Below are 6,351 nucleotides of genomic sequence, written 5' to 3'. Positions count from 1 at the left end.
AGAACCGGTTTAGTAAGTCCTTTCCGAGACAACTTTGAAGAAGGAGAACAAGGGATTGCCATGAGCCCTTGAGCCTACCCTTTGACCTTATCCATCTAGTCCTTAGCTCCACATTCATCAAGGTTTGACAAGGCTAGACAAGTCCGAGGGCCTTCTTGACTCAATTCAGACCCGACTTAAAGGTAATCACCTATTCTAAGGCTTAAATTTGTGCTTAAACACTAGGTTGCTTTCTCATTCTAGCAATCCGAGAGGGGTGACTTCATATTTTTGTTTCGAACTGATTTGAACTCTTGACTCGACTAAGCACTAGGTTGAAAGGTTTGATCTTGACAAATCAACATCAAGTTAGAGAAGTACAAGCAACAAGAGAGTTGTGTGATCAAACACTTGATTTGGGAAACAATTGAGAGTTGTTATTATCAATCTATTTTAGTGTTTGTTTGTTTTGATCATGTATAACCCTAGGGATCATGAAGAGGAAGGCAATGAGAGGGCCAATACAAGGAGTCCAACACCTCTACAACCGGAGGTCTTTAACATCCTTAAGAGCCTCACGGATAGCATCAACTCCCTCACAGCCGACATGAACATCCTCAAGGGCCAATCCGCACCTAGACCCATTCTTTTAGGTACCCACATGGAGCCTGGTCAGAATTCTAACCAAGATGGCCGAGCACCACTCCCCACACAAGAAGAAAAATATGAGGAAGCAAGAAGAGAGGCTATGCTTAGGGCTGAGAATCTACTTAGAGGAAATGTCCCTAACCTTCCAAATTCAGACCCACAAGCTAGGAGAAACCCTATGTACCCTCCAACTATACACATTCCTCGGTGTCTAAGGGAAGAACATTCTAATCCTAGATCTCCTAACCCTTTTAGACACCATGAGTTGATGAATTTCAGGATGAAGATGAAGCCATTGATGAATATGAGGATTGGAGAAGGGCACACCAAAGAGGTTTCCAAGCTAGGAGGAGAGAGCCTGATCAAGATGGATTGGGAAGAGTCAAGGTGAAGAACCCTACATTTGAAGCAACTAGTGACGCTGATCTTTACATGGAATAGGAGACCAAGGTGGAGCAGATTTGGACATGCCACAATTTCCCCGAGCAAAGAAAGGTACAACTAGCTACCCTAGAGTTCAAAGGCTTTTCCCTAGCTTGGTGGGACAACTTAGTCAAAGAGAGAGCTAGGAACCTTGATCAACCCGTCCACACTTGGGAGCAAATGAAGGTATTGCTCAGAAATCGATTTGTGCCTCCCTATTACACAAGAGAACTTAGGATGAGATTGGAGAGCCTTAAACAAGGAAGTATGAGTGTAGAAGAAGCCTACAATGCCATGCAACATGCTATGCTCAAGGATGGAGTAAGAGAAGATGAAGACTCCACTATTGCAAGGTACTTAAGAATCCTCAATTCTAACATTTCCTATGAAGTAGACATGTATCCTTGTAGGACAGTCGTGGATCTACTTCACAATGCAATCAAGATAGAGAAGAGGCTTAAGTCCAAGAGCAACTACACTACAAGCCGTGGGCAATCTAGCAACTCCAATTGGAAGCCTAACCCTAAGAGCACACCCTACAAGTGAGAGCAAGGAAGAAAGGATCAATCTGGTCCTAGAAAGGAGTTTAGCTCAAACAACACCTCAAGTCAAGCATCTCGGCCACCCTTCACAAGTCAAGGAACAGAAGGGAATGTCTCTAACTCTAATCTCCCTAATAAGTCTAGTCAAATTGAATGTTTTAAGTGCAAAGGTAAAGGATATATGATGAAGGACTGTCCTAATAGGAGAACAATGATTGTAGATCACTTAGGTCATTTTGATTCTTGTAGTGATAATGAAGATGAACCTTGCATTGAAACTGAAATTCAGCATGATAATGACCTAGATCATAGTGAGGAATTAGAGTATGAACATGGAGATAGCCTTATTTGCAAGAGAACTTTGCATGTGTTAGCAACTATGGAAGAAACTAGTAAAAGAGATAATCTATTTCATACTAGGTGTCTTGTTAAAGGAAAAGTGTGTAATATGATCATAGATGGAGGTAGTTGTACTAACATAGCTAGTACTACTTTAGTGTCCAAGTTACAACTCCCTACTACTTCACACAAACGGCCTTATAAGCTAATATGGATGAATGAATGTGGTGAATTGAGAGTAACCAAACAAGTGAATGTAGCTTTTAAGATAGGCTCCTACCAAGATACTATGTTATGTGATGTAGTTCCTATGAATGCTTGTCATCTATTACTAGGTAGACCGTGGCAATTTGATAGGAAAGTTACTCATGATGGCTATACTAACAAACACATGTTCAAGTTACATGGAAGATCTATTACCTTGTGTCCTATGACTCCATTACAGGTTGCTCAAGAGTTTGAGAAGACTAAGGCCAAAGAGAAGGTGCAAGAAGAGGAGATGAGCAATGGCAACATGATACTGTCGTCCAAGGCTGAGATAGAGGAGATGTGTCTACCCATTGACACTAGTCATGACATTGATCAAGCCAAAGAAGCACACCCTTGATAGTGCTGAAGGCAACCTCACCACTCTGCCCCCATCAATCCAGAATTTACTTGAAGAGTACAAGGACATGTTCTCGGAAGAGCTACCATTAGGGCTACCACCTTTAGAGGAATTGAACATCAAATAGACCTAATCCTGGGAGCCTCATTGCCAAATAGACCGGCCTACAAGATGAACCCTCAAGAGAGCAAAGAAGTGGAAGATCAAGTGCAAGAGCTTCTCAACAAGGGTTATGTAAGGGTAAGTAAGTCACCATGTGCCGTGCCGGTTCTATTAGTGCCAAAGAAGGACAATTCTTGGAGAATGTGTGTAGATTGTCGTGCCATAAACAACATCACAATCAAGTATCGTCACCCTATCCCTAGACTTGATGATATGCTTGATGAATTGCATGGTGCTACCTTGTTTTCTAAGATAGATTTGAGAAGTGGCTATCACCAAATCAGAATGAAGGAGGGAGATGAGTGGAAAACAGCCTTCAAGACCAAGTTTGGGCTTTATGAGTGGCTTGTCATGCCTTTTGGTCTTACTAATGCCCCTTCTACATTCATGAGGTTGATGAACTATGTCCTAAGAAGCTATATTGGGAAGTTTGTAGTAGTTTACTTTGATGACATCCTCATCTATAGCAAATCTCTACAAGAGCATGAACAACACCTTAGGGAAGTATTATGCACACTTAGACTTGATCAACTTTATGCTAATTTAAAGAAATGTGATTTTTGCACTAATGAAGTGATCTTTCTAGGGTTTGTGGTCAGCTCAAGAGGCTTGGAAGTTGATCAAGAGAAGGTCAAGGAAATCAAGGAGTGGCCTACACCTACCAATGTTGGGCAAATCAGGAGCTTTCAAGGTCTTGCCGGCTTCTATAGGAGATTTGTGAAGGACTTATCCACCATAGCTTCGCCACTCACTGAGCTTACCAAGAAACACACACCATTTGTATGGGGCAAGGCACAAGAGGCGGCATTTGAAGAGCTCAAGATCAGATTGACCAATGCACCCTCTCCTAGTTCTACCAAACTTTGCAAAACCGTTTGAAGTAGAATGTGATGCCTCAGGTATTGGTATTGGTGGTGTGTTAATGCAAGTAGGTAGACCCATAGCCTTCTTTAGTGAAAAGCTCAAAGGTATGTGTCTTAACTATTCTACCTATGATAGAGAGTTATATGCACTTTTTAGGGTCTTGAAAACTTGGCAACACTATCTTTGGCCAAGTGAATTTGTAATACACACGGATCATAAGTCATTAAAGCATCTAAGAGGACAAGATAAGTTAGATAGGCGTCATGTTCGTTGGATGGAATTTATAGAAACATTTCCTTACATAATCAAGTATAAGAAAGGAAAGGATAACATAGTGGCCGACGCCCTCTCTAGGAGACATACTTTGATTGTTAAACTTGATTCTAAGGTGCTAGGACTTTATGCTTGTGATTCTGATTTTGGGGAGATCTATAGACATTGCCTAGAAAAAGGGTCCTATGATAAGTGTTTCTATTTGTTTGATGGATTCCTTTTTAGGGCAAGTAAAATTTTCATACTTAAGTGCTCATAAGGCTCTTGCTTGTTGAGGAATCACACAAGGGAGGCCTTATGGGGCATTTTGGCCGTGACAAAACTTATGCTATGCTTAGAGAACATTTCTATTGGCCTCATATGTTAAAAGATGTTGAGCATGTACTTAAAAGATGTTTAGAATGTTTGAAAGCTAATTCTAAAGTGCAACCCCATGGACTCTACACACCACTACCTACACCCTCCTCTCCTTGGCTAGATATAAGTATGGACTTCATTGTAGGACTGTCTAGACTAGGAAGGGCCGAGACTCAATTTTTTTGGTTGTAGATAGGTTTTCTAAGATGGCTCACTTTATCCCTTATCACAAAACTAATGATGCTTCACATGTGTCTACTCTTTTCTTTAGAGAAGTGGTGAGACTACATGGGATTCCTAGGACAATTGTAAGTGATAGGGATACTAAGTTTTTGAGTCACTTTTGGTGTTCTCTTTGGGACAACTTGGTAGAAACTCTTGTTTTCTACTTCAAGTCATCCTCAAGCCGATGGTCAAACTGAGGTTACCAATAGAACACTTGGTACCCTCCTAAGGACAATCATTAGGAAGAACTTAAAGTCATGGGAACATGTGTTGCCACACGCTGAATTTGCATATAATAGGGCAAAACATTCTTCCACAACTCTAAGTCCTTTTGAATGTGTCTATGGTATTATCCCTTAACCCACTAGATCTTGTACCGTTTACTATGAAGGAACGAGTAGATTTTGATGCAAAAAAACAGGTGGAGTTCATTAAGGAGTTACATGAGAGACAAAGCTGAGGTTGGATCAACTAGGGCATGATGTGGCCGCAAGGAACAACAAAGGAAGGAGAAGAGTGATCTTCAAACCGGGAGACTTGGTGTGGGTGCACTTGCGTAAGGAGAGATTCCCTACAAAGAGAGCCTCTAAACTAGCTCCAAGGGGTGAAGGACCATTCAAGATCCTAAGGAGAGTAGGTGACAATGCTTATGTTGTGGACCTATCAGATGACTATGGTGTTAGTGTTACCTTCAATGTGGTTGATCTTACACTCTGTGAAGAACATGAGGGCACAACACAAGATTCATGGTCGAATCCTTTCCAAGGAGGGGAGGGTGATGGAGGACCATCCCTTTGAAGACACTCCTATGGAAGAACCTACCATAGACGGTCCAATCACAAGGTCAAGAGCCAAGAAACTACAAGAAGACTTAACTACATTTGTCACTCAATTCAGCCTTCAAGGTAACCCTATGGAAGTTGAAGACACATTGGTTAAAACTAGGACTCTACTCACTTTTGAGTCCAAGAAGATGGATTGAAGACCTTACCTATCTTTCCCCTTTTTAGCACTTAGACAATTGCATTTTATGACTTGTTTTAAGCCGTGTGGCTTCTTTTATTTCAAAACATTTAGGCATGCGTTTTACAGACCAAGGGCCGGCTAGTCAACCTATTTAATCCCCCCTTGGCACTCTTATTTCGGCTAGATCAGAATTGATTAAAACATTGTTGTTTTCTCCCTTGCAAAGAGAGCTTTTGAACTCATGTGTGTGATCGAGCGGATTGCTTGTATTTACTCTAGTGATTTGTCTATGTCAAGCTTATTAGACTTGGTGTTTGCAAACTCATAGAGCTCCTCCTTGTGCCTCCTCCACGTGAAGGTTGTGTAGGGTTATAGGATTGGGGTTTCGTGCAGCATTACAACCCGGTTTTAGGCCATCAAGCCTTTGGTCTCGTTGTTGATTGCACTTGATTTCAATCACCTTCTATCTCGTCTGATTTCCCTTCCATTTCCGTGTTATATTCAATTCTGTTTTGCATATTCAATTCTGTTTTTGCAATTCCGATTCTGTTGAAGCTTGACTGTGTTTGTGTATTCTTATGGAGGTCTAGATCGGTCATAGCTCAAGTAGGGATGCATAAAAAATGATATATAGCAAAACTAAATCCGGAGTTGATTTGATCTCCTCTATTACTCTACCAAATAAACTGATGTGGTTTCCGAACAAAAAAGAAAATTTCTCTACAAAATCGGCATATGAAGTGTTAACAAGTTATAATTCTTCCCAAATGGACTATTTCTCATGGATTTGGAAACTTGACACGTACCCTAAGGTTAAAAATTCTATTTGGAAACTAACACATGATGCATTACCTACAAAATTGAAACTATCAAAAAAATATTCCGATACACTCAATTGTGAAAACTGCCAAAGCTTCCTGGAGGATGCGGTTCGTCTTTTCTCTAAATGTCCATTTACTCTAAATC

General features: G+C 40.9%; 1 pseudogene; it reads left to right on the top strand.

Annotated features, from left to right (window-relative positions):
• Nucleotides 1-454: 454 nt before the first annotated feature.
• On the top strand, nucleotides 455-5,217 carry LOC141249761 (uncharacterized; annotated as a pseudogene).
• Nucleotides 5,218-6,351: the final 1,134 nt, after the last annotated feature.

Source organism: Phyllobates terribilis, unplaced genomic scaffold (genome assembly GCF_046119375.1).
Source record: "Phyllobates terribilis strain yellow unplaced genomic scaffold, ASM4611937v1 Scaffold_5108__1_contigs__length_54356, whole genome shotgun sequence".
Taxonomy (NCBI): domain Eukaryota; kingdom Metazoa; phylum Chordata; class Amphibia; order Anura; family Dendrobatidae; genus Phyllobates; species Phyllobates terribilis.
The sequence above is the reverse complement of the archived record's forward strand: the minus strand, read 5'-3'. Positions and strand labels throughout refer to the sequence as shown.